The following is an 11065-nucleotide window of genomic DNA, read 5'->3' as shown; positions in this document are numbered from 1 at the left end:
TAAACACATACATCATCCGCAAGATATTAGCTCCAAAAGCAGAATCGAACACACTGAACATTCGTTTTAAGGTGTGCGAAACGCTATTGAGCAGCAAGCCGAGGACCTTGCGCGATCGGCGTTCCCTCGATGGGGAGTAAATAAACAACACCAAACCCGTCACGACTTGGTGTTGGCCGCTTCCGCACTACGGACGTTTCTCGCTGGCTTACCGTTCCGACCGGAGGTCGGCGCTTGTGCTCTCGGGGAATGAACGAACCGACCGTTGGCGGCAGAGGCGCCAGGATTTTGTTAGCTCATGGGGCAGCTGGCCGCGACCTAAGTTCTACAGTGATTCGATGGACTCCATTTTTATTGGTTTTATTGCACTCGACAATAAAACGCACTGGGGACAGGAAAACCGCATCGAGCGAGTCACATGGTCGCTGCGCAGGCGGCGGTCATGGCCGCGAAGTGGCGCAGGCAGGCGCAGGTGGTTCGAGCGATAGCTTGTTACCGCTCACAAATTGAGACTCCAGTCCCAAACAAGGCAGCACAGGCGAGAAAGGAATAATGATGCGATTACGAAGTGCATTAAAATCGTCATCTGCACCGGCTATGATAGCGGCAAGTGAATATTCGCCACAGTGCCAAGCCTACCTCATCTGTAGGCAGACCTGTAGCAAAGGGCCGGTTGCTTCCAGGAAGCTTCTTATCCAGCTCGAGCGTCGACGACCAGATTATCTAGGGTGCGAAGCGGACAGCGCCAGGACTTCCAATGGAATTCCGGAATAGAGAGCCACCCCACAATTCATTTTTTTCTCAGTAAAGTCTCTTCCTTGTCCTCTTCTTTACCAGCCAATGCCTCGAGCGTTGCACGTAGTTCTATACCCGCTGAAGCAATATCCACTCGTGGCGCATGCATGACCTTCACGATCGCCTTCTAATTAGGCAATGGACTAGACAAGTATGGGTGCGGGCATTAGGAGATACTGCGGCCGACGCGGAATCGACAATGCTACGGCATCGCCCCTCTGTTATACAGGTTCGACAGTGAAGTGGGCAACTTTGTTTATACCAAATCCAGCCGTTTCGCGTCACCTTCTGACACAATAACTGTGGCTGGCCGCATTACAAACGTATTTTATTAACAACCGTCGCGCGCTGCTGCCAATAATGTACAGGATAAATAGGTCATTGGCTACTTTTGTCAAAAAAAAAGCAATAGGCGAAACTTTTGTGTCACTGCCCCTTGAATGTAGGCTTGTTATTACATAAACAGTCTTTAGGATGGGACACCTAATCGCACCCGCCGCGGTGGCTCTGTGCCAAGGCGTTGTGTTCTAAGCAAAGATAGGCGTGTTCGATTCCCAGCCGCGGCGGACACTTTTCTGATGGAAGCGAAAAGCAAAACCACCAGTGTGTTCGAGAATTTGGCGTACGTTAATGATCCCAAGGTGGTCCAAATTATTCCGGTGCCATCCACTACGGCGTGCCTCATTGCATGCGTTCCGGCGGGGTGCTTAACACTACAATCAATCAACACCTATCCGCACACCGCTCAGCTCGTTTCAGAGTGCAACTGCAAGCCTGTGTTGAAGAAAACACTGATACAACCTGTGCGCACGAACGAATTGACGCGGGCGATTATCGAACCATGTAATATAAGAAAACAGGCAGTGTGGTGCTTTAGTGAACCTTCGATTATTAAACACGAAAGTGACATTGAATGTTTTATCACTCTCCAGTGTAAATGTAAAACATGCACCTACACACTAAAAAAAAGGAGTCCCCGTGACCCTCTTTGGGGGGTATTTACTTTCCACAGATTTGACTCTTCATCGGCCCCCTTTCGCAGAGTCACGCTACTCTTATTGAAAGGGGGTCACACGGACACCGTCACAGTAGTCACAGTAGAATATGGGTGACTACCTCCTTAGAGTCAGCACTGACTGCCACGACCCTATCTAAAGAAAAAAGAGTCACGGGACTCCTGCCTGATGATCATCGCGACCCTGTAACAAGAGTTGTGAGGACGCCCCTTTTTAAAGAGTCCCGTGATGCTTATGGCGACAGAGTCGTGGAAGTGTATGGGTGACCTTCCCAGAGATGGTCAGTAATACTGCTGGTGGAATCATTGCAGTATACGTGCAAAGGCAATTTTAGCCCACATGCATGCAGCTTCATGAGCAGTTTCATACAAGTATAACAAAGCAAACCAAAAGTATTTGAAAATTATTTTATTAAAGACGAAAGTGACACACATTTGAATGAAAAGCCAGCTTAGGGTATCACAGCTGTTTTAAATTACAAAATAATCAGCAAATAGCCTAAAATACAGATACACTAAGCATGTTTTACTGCTTGCTATGGCTTGTCACAACGCAGGTTTGCTAGACTAACAGGCATGATATTAAATCACAAAAACAAGTATTGTGTTAACCAGCTTTCCATACCTGCTGGTGCAAGGTTAAACTGGTGTGGACATAAATTGCAATAATTTTTAAAGGCTTCTTTCCTTGATGCTGTTTTTCTAAGGCAGACTTCTTACACAAGTCCATGAAGTCAATCCAGAAATCTTCACAGGCCGTGCACAAGCGTTGCAAGGTGTCCTCGGGTCCTGGCGTCTCGGACCAGGCCTTGTCTCGGACCTGCCAGAAATATCAATGAAAAGAAATTGAACGATAAGACAAAAGCAAAATGAAATTGTAGCCAGCACAGTAAAATCATAAACAACAGGCTAACCACCCAGTGCCTGACAAAAAAGAGGGCGAGGAGCACACCTCTTGCCATTACATTTCCTTGCTTCGCCATTTGGCTTTTGTTATGAAATGTTTTGTATGAGGGAACATATGTATAATGTATGAAGTTACATATGGACACCCCAGAAATGCAATGGCTTCAAAAATTATTGCATCCATAAATAGGATCTGAAAGCTCTAGGGAGGGAGACTAAGAATTTATGAGTGCAAAAGGCTGTTACTCCCCCCTTTTGATGGTATGAAAATATCTATGTAAAGCTTAAAGGCAGCACGAGTAAAAAAGCAGTAAGGGAACTCAGACACCTGCTGCACAAAGGGCATGCTCCACACTGCAAAACACTGAGGGGTACAAAGTCTAACTCAAACTGTTCAGTAAAAAGCATGAGGTAAGTTGGTACATAGTTCTTAAAAAGTCGAGTCCATAGCACATGACAAAGAAGATGATAGGACAAGCAATTGCTTGCAACTAAGTTTATTGAGTGTATCGTCTAAAATAACACCCTTTAATAGTGGGCCGCACAATGGTAACAAAGGAATCATAGCGAAGTTTCTAAATATTCAAGCTCTTTGCAATACAGGTTCACTGTGCTCCTGTTTATGTAGAAACATCTAAAAGCTCCTAATTTTGTGCTTTAGCTTCTTTGCAGAAGTCAAACTTGGTCTCAGAAAGGCTTGCACTTGCATGATTCGCAATGAGTGGGTACATGCAAAAAGCCAAGGGACAAATTGGATACATCGACTTTCCAGATGGGAACGACACATCATAGATCCCCCCATTCCCTGGGCAAAAACCGCTGGGTGTGCTGCTTGTTGCGCTTTTCTTTTGCTTTTAGGCTTGATAGCAATTTCCCTGAACCTTCTATCTTCGCTTCACTGATTAACTTTGACGCTTTTTTTAAGTTATTCAATACGCTGACTATATTTTCTACTCTGCATGCAATGTCTGCACCCCGTTTAGTTTTTTCCTTCAACAGTTTTTAGCTTAAGTGAAAGCATGAAGCACTAAATAATGCTTACAGTTGTAGTTATCGAGATCACACTTATTACTGATGGAAAAGAACCCTTAGTTGTCAGTACGAAGGGCACCACTGCCTTGTTACGTGCCTCGGTTTCTTCATGTTTTTAGTGGCCACAAGAAAAAATTTTAAACCACTTCTCTATTTGAATTATTGTCAACGCGTTTAGTTTCCGTACCCTGATTGTTTAACTTCTCATATAATTAAATTTGGCACAAAACTTGTTCCAAAGTTTTTTATTCCCTGGATGGGCTTTCCTGCACGAGTTGTGAGCGATGCAGTAAAGCTGACACTACAGCCTTGATGGGACATGCCACATTAATTAGTTTCCCTATCCCAATTCATTGACTTTGGATGTCCGACTTTTTGTTCTCGAACTTCTCATGCAATAGAGGGGCTTCTCTGCACAAATTCAGAGTGATGCAGTAAAGCTGACACCAGCGTTGATTTCAACTCTTTTGTTACCACAGAAAATTGACCAGTTTTTAGGGCTCTAAGAAAACATTTCTTTTTGCTAAATGTGTTGGTTAGGCACATAGTGCAGTGGCAAAAATGCGGATGATTCAACACCCTTGCTAGCACCAGTTGTGTAATGTTTGCATAAATAATGATCGCAAAAATCCGACTGCGTTTAAATGTGAGAACTACCAAAAAATGACACCAGGTATGCACTAGTGAGCTTTGGTTTAGAGGACGGGTAGCTTTTTTTCAGTCAAAGTATTCGTGGATGTCTCCGCATGTCTGACAAGTTCACTTAGCATTTTCAGCCCTTTTCCTGTCATTTGTTTCATTTCTGCATTGCGCAATTTATATTTGGCACTACTAGACAGAGAACTTCAAACCGATTTGCCTTAACGCCTTCGTTGCCCACTACTTTTCCTAAAAAAAAGCATGCCGTTTGTGATTTCACTTCACCCATGCCTTACTTGTGCAATAAGAGTTCCAGTTGAAAGTCACTTGATAACCTCAAGTCATCGGACATCAGTTAAGGCAAGGAGAGAGAGCTTAAAATTGGCTTCAGTTTTGATTCTGTACGAGGATATTTTCGGAGGTCTAGAGTTGCTCCTCAGTAGAACAACATAATCTGACACAGTCTGCCACAAGTTTCGTATTGTGTGTTTTCTAAAATGTTAGGTGGAGGTGCAATGCAGGAGGCTCATAGAGCTGAACGCCTTTTTCATTTGTCACGCAACAGTTACTCGGGGATAGCTAGCTGGACACTGTTCTAGTGCATCGCACCTCATTCGTGTAAGCAGGGTTAGAAAACTGAGCCAGAAGATTATGACAACCAGCAAGTGAAAGCTTCAACAGGTGCATGATAGTAAACTGACAGTGAACGAGTTTTGTTTTCAGCCCCAAGCAGTTTTTGTCCTATCCCGAATTTTTACCTGACCATTAATGCGATGTCAACCATTGACAAGATGTTTGTACATCATGTGGGGACAAATTAGTGCCTCTAATATTGCCAAACCACCCGATTTTTTTCAGTAAACTATCCGAAATTGCATATTTTGAAACAGAGGTAGGGCTTCACTGCAGAACGAGGGCACCACCCATGGTAACATGTTTTTCATATCTGGCAAATTGTACTGGGCCACTAAACTTTTTTCCAAGATGTGTTTTTTAAGTTTGGCAAAAATTATACTCCAAACTTTTTAAACTATTTGCGAACTGATATACACAACTTATTCATATTTGCAATGTTTCGCCAAAAACTGATTTTGTTAATTTGCGAATCTGCTCTTGTTGGAAAGGGCATCGAATAAACTGCATTTTGAGCTGATGCAGAATGTGCCTAATCAATATGTTTACACAAAAATGTTTTGTTAGGCCCCAAAAATTGGTAGACTTTCTGCGATAAAAAGAAAGTTACCGCCCTGTCTGCGTGCCATATTCCGAAGTCTATTCTTAGCAGATATCTTCGTCAACGCCAGAAGTAGTGTACTTAGCGAGCATCCCAATGCATACGGCAGCTTCTGGATTTTCGGGGCGTCTCGAGCGTTTTGATGTTCGGGACAGGTTTTAGTAGTAGAAAGCATCGCTTCGTTCACAGAAAAAGAATTACCTTTAAACTCTAGCTTTATTCAGCTGTCATGAGACAAATTCAACCAAGCTATTTTTCTTAGAAAACTGTTACTAAAGACAACTGTTTTTCTAATGGCTCATTTTATTCATGACTACGTTGGCTGAAGTTCTTGAAATTGCAACTGTGTGAGAGCTTTTTATGAGTTGAATATGGGAGCTTTAACCTAATTGCTTGTAGTATTAGCATGACTAGGCCGATCTGGAAGACCATTTCGTGAGAAACAAGCGTTATCACTGCCAAAATAGCTTAAAAATACAAAACCCACCCACACATCAAGATAGTCATTGATGCCAGGGTCCGTATGGGAAATTTAGGAGGTGTGTCACGGTGTCACAGTAGTGGCGTGGTTATCAAACCAGGTAGTTGTTTTGAAGGTTGGTAGCTAGTAGCTCACAATATGCCTTCTTTGTCTGCTTCTTCGGGTTTTTTTTGGAAGATTATTCGGAGCGAGATTATAGAGAAATCGATAGATGATTTCTGAAGACTGGGAACGATTCCAAGAAATTTAAGCAATTTCGCTGACACAACCGTTTTTTTTTAATTCTAAAACCACACAAAGAAGCAACACTCAGTTTCTCCAAAGCTCCTGCGAAGTGATTTTATTAAAAGTAATTACTGCTGTACTTACCAGTGCTTCTCTGAAGGCTTCGACACCACTTTCATTCAGCAAAACAGGCCGCAGGACAGTGTATCCACCCCTCTTGCATCTAATAATAAAAAAATACATATCACTGACATGGAAATTAATAAGATGTGGGGGACCAACAAAAGTGTATAGAGGAGGCCATAAGGAAAAATATCCACAGGGCTCCAGCTTAACAAATGCAATGTGGTAATTGCTACGTTCTTCATATTTTCACGGTGTATTAACAATTGCTTTATTATCAGGGTCTCTACTTCCGCACTACTTTAATTTAGCAGTATTAGAAGTGGAACTGGATTACAAGTTTGTGAAAAACGCGGATTTCTGTAAACACACAGATGACAACGTCAGCACTGTTTCTGCAGCAAGCAAGCAATAACACATGCAGTAAAGGGTCCATAAAGACTGAATACAGCTTTGTTTAGTTTGGAAGAACTAGCTTTTCAGTACTCAATCAGCTCCCTTCCAAGCCGGAAATACATTAGTCAGAAATACGCAAGCAACACAGAATATTTTCAAATTTCTCACTGAGGCTTTGGCATGAGAGACGCAATATGGGCTAGCACTAAAAAATGTCGACAGACAAGAGTCTTCTGCCGGCCCTGCTACATTAGAGTGGCGCTTCTCCACCTCGTCCTCTTAGGTGTTTTCCTAGCATTTTCTGGGCATGTGTTTGCTTCTAAACTTCACTTCACATCAGACTACTGCCCTGGTCAATGAAGGGAGGAAAACTGCTTCTTCCTGTGTTGTGGCCCACAAAAATGATTAAACATATCAGATGTGCAATATACATAGCAAAAGTTGCCGGAAGTGAAGACAGAAGCCGCACCGCACATAGTGAACTCCGTCTGGAAGAACTTCTATCTAGCCTGATAATTTTACATAGATTTTGTTTCGACGGTAGGCCATATTTGGTCCCTCGCACCAATTTCAGCCCTCCGGGAAGGCGTTATTGCACTGTTCCCTTCAAGTTTCCGTTCTTCTATTGCTCCCTTTGTCAATTTCTGCTCTTAATGCTGACCAGCCCTCCTTTTCTTCTGTCCCCTATTTTACCCTCTCCCAGTCTCCTTTGCATTGTGCTATCGAGAATAACTGGTTTGCATGTTTTCATTTATGTTGGTTACATTGCTCACAAAACCGGAGGGTGGAAAAAAAACTTTTCCGAACTAGTGTTTGCCGTGCTCGGCATTATTTTAGTGTAATATTGCCTTGAGGAAGCTTTGTCCACTGATCAAATCTGTCTGAATATTCAAATCCTCGTTAGGGTTTCTACAGCTGTTGTATGAAGGTTTCGACGTATTCAAAGTATTTCAGGATTCCTTCACCTCCTTTTCTCAACGGAATTGGCGGTGGCCAATTTTTGGGCCAGAACGTTTCGCGTGGAATGACCCATTATTATTATGAAGCTTTGGTTTTTTTATGTGAAGCCTTTGGTGCGTAAACGAAAAGCACAAAACTGACACAACCTCTCTGGGAATAAAAAAGAAGTGACACCAAGGTTCAATTTTTAACAATTCTCACAGCATTTTAGCATCCAAAGATGCCTTCGTGCAATAACAGTAGCCAACCGTTATTTCGAATTAATTTGAAATCAACAATATTTATGCGATCTCTAGGAGAGCAAATGGTGGTTATGAGCTGAACTGAAAGAACTGAGATAGAGACAAGTGTAATACAAACCTCCAAAAAGGCAAAGTACCCCGTGAGCATGGACATCCACAGGACTTGAGGATTAAGAGCAGCCATACCTGATAGAGCCAAAGGTGAAGGCAAAAAGTAAGGGCAGGAGCAGTTGCCACAAATGACAATTTTACACAGACGTCAACCGCACAAGGAATTCGAAGTCTCAAGGGCCAGTCCAAAGCAGGCACAAGCAAATTTTATATCCCCTGAAACCTACTACAAACCCGCATAACCTCACACAGCCATGTCGATAAAAATCTGCAGCCCTGCAAGATTTTACCTGCTGTCATGACATGTTTCAAATGCTGGGTCTTTCCATGCCAAACAGCCAAGTGTATCGTGCTTGACACTCTAACCTTTCGGGAAAAATTAATTGTTGATGCGGAGATTATCTTGGCCTTGCAGGAGTGTGACACGTTCACACGGAACTCGGTAGAAAGGGAACAGAATGAGTTGCAATGGCGAACGGTGAAAGGGAAACTTAGCACCAAACAAGGACACAAGGGTCAACGTGCAGCCCCCGAAATCCAGTTCAAGCGAAGAGAAAAACGGAAATGCTCTCACCAACACGAGAAGCACCATTCAGCGATGTGTGCCGCGGGTCTTCGTTGGTCCAGGTTGCAGCAGAGCATTGGCCCCCGGGCCGTGGGCCGTGGCCACCAACCGCGGCCAGGTGTAGAACCGAGCCCAGTTGTCTGCAAGCCAACTCGCTCGTCTGGAACCTCTGGTACACAGAATCCGCAGGCCCATCTCCAGTCCTGGTTAGCTCACCAGCTTCAGAGTCCTCTGGTTCCGCGATCGGCCTCCACCCGAACCTTGTTCCTTGCTTGAGCACCTCCTCCTTAATTAATGTAGACAAGCTGATGTGTTTATGGCTCTGTAATACAGTACATACGAAATATAACGAGAGGGAAGATGAAGACTTGGTTGCTGGCTAGTTGATTTATGGCGCACAAAGACTGCGCAAAAGATGAGGGTGACAGGAAGAGCGCTGAAGCATGTCTACTTGTGCAACACTGGTCTGCACGCTGGAGTAATGCCCAAGTGACAACATGTCTGCCAGACAATAATGATGCAAACAGGCTACTCACTAAATACAGAAAGTACACTCTGAGTGTGTGATCAGGACGTGTAATATTTTGCACAGCTTTATGTCGGCCTAGTTGGTGTAAGCTTTTGAAGGTAAGTTGCTCTTGTTACGATCACAGAGACGGGCACAAGAAAAACGTACGCTTTCACGAGAAGATGGCGCCATCTACTCGTGAAATTGTACGTAGTTTTCTTGTGTCCGTCTATGTGATCATAAAAAGCACAACCTACCTTCAAAAGAATATTTAGCATGCTCCAGGCTTCTTTTGATGCCTATATTAAAGGATTCATTTTGCATTGGGGCCTATTTTCTTTACCTGCAAATATCGCGCGAACACGACAATACAAGCCAATATGCCATTCATAATGGCTTTTCCCCATAAAAAGGACACTAATTGGTCCCAACAAGTTTGCCTATACGGGCAGACCAGTGTTAAAAATAACGCTGCACCAAAGGGTTCAAAACGATTTACACCCCCCATGTACTGTTTTTTTTGTAGTTCGGTTTGTTATTTCACGAAACGTCAAAGAAGAAAACTACAGAATAAAAAGGGAACATTTGACACACTTTTGAATAGCCTGCCATTGCAAACTAGCGCCGTGTATTACAGAATTGTACCGCTCCGCCCAACAGTCAAATGGTTTTCTGCGACCGGCGGTGCAAAAAGCAGCCGTTAGACAGCGAACACAACAGTAGCGCTAGAGACAAGCTTGACTTGGGCTAATGGACGAGGGCAAAAGGAGGGTGTGCTGAAGAATACGGACGGCATGAACAAGTTAGAACAGGCGCCTCGTAGGCGCTGTAAAATACCCCTCCTCCCCCCCACACACACCGAGACTTAATTCCCTGCGAGGCCACATGTCCGCCTTTCACCTCCAATTTCCACGTATATGAATTCTGTGGCCCTGTGAACTCTACGTGAACTCAAAGACGGGCTTCGTCATTAGCTCGTGAAGCTTGGCAACGTCAGGCGCTGTGGAACTGCCGTACTCGCTCGCTGGCGCGCGGCCCGAACTCTCTCTGCGTGTCCTGCATTTGCATACTATTTTCTCCCCCTTGCACATTGCAAATTCGTATCTGTTTAACTACATTTCCAGCGTCCTCACCTCTTGCCAACTTTTTTTTCCCGACAACGCCGCGAGCACACGGTCAACGCGTACGCTGTAGGGGCGCGTTGGCGAGCGAGTACGGCCACAGAACAGGGAGTACGGCAGTTTCACGACGCATATCGCGGCCCGCAGACCGCGAGCAGCCGCGAGGAAGGACGGTCGCGGCGGCGGCAGCCGGTCTCGCGAGCGCGATAGCTTCGAAGCGCACTGCACGGAATTAACAGTCTCAAATAGGGAGGAGGGGGCGAAGGAGAGATTTCACAATGCTTACGAGGCGCCAGGCAGCAAGCAAACAAGCACAGCATATGCAACTTTTTCGGCATGTGTCCGGAAAGCTAACCGAGACAACTATTTCCCTTGGTATTATTAGCAGGGACAGTACTCACGTGAAAAAACACGATGACACAGCGTTTGTTCCGGCTTCGCATTCAACCGTAGCACGCCGCCGAGTTGCCGAACTGAAGAACTCTAGTAGACGATTTCAGGCGGTGCGCAATGAATTCCGCACAGCAAATATCATACCGGTGTCACGCCGTTTCCATCCCGCAGCGGTTTTGATAAGCGAATTCGACAAAAAGCGTCAACTCGCACCGCTGCCTTCGCGCCACTCACTGGCTTACTCCACTTGGCTCGCAGTGGATTCTATTGATTCCCGTTGTCTAAAATATTTGCATTTGTATTCTTGTTACTGAGTTTT

At 44.5% G+C, this 11065-nt stretch overlaps 1 long non-coding RNA gene across 2 annotated transcripts; it reads right to left on the bottom strand.

Annotated features, from left to right (window-relative positions):
- Nucleotides 1–2478: 2478 nt before the first annotated feature.
- LOC144166360 (uncharacterized) lies at nt 2479–8803 on the bottom strand. 2 transcript variants are annotated; one of them, XR_013321658.1, is made up of 4 exons: nt 8734–8803; nt 8167–8234; nt 6472–6550; nt 2479–2630 (listed from the first exon to the last, which is right to left on the bottom strand). It is a non-coding gene; the product is annotated as an uncharacterized LOC144166360 (long non-coding RNA). The 2 variants fall into 2 exon arrangements; XR_013321657.1 differs by lacking the exon at nt 8734–8803 and having other exon boundaries at nt 2480–2630; nt 8167–8299.
- Nucleotides 8804–11065: the final 2262 nt, after the last annotated feature.

Source organism: Haemaphysalis longicornis, unplaced genomic scaffold (assembly GCF_048455015.1).
Source record: "Haemaphysalis longicornis isolate Haplotype H1 unplaced genomic scaffold, Haemaphysalis longicornis Haplotype H1 scaffold_17, whole genome shotgun sequence".
NCBI classification, from domain to species: Eukaryota; Metazoa; Arthropoda; class Arachnida; order Ixodida; family Ixodidae; genus Haemaphysalis; species Haemaphysalis longicornis.
The sequence above is the reverse complement of the archived record's forward strand: the minus strand, read 5'-3'. Positions and strand labels throughout refer to the sequence as shown.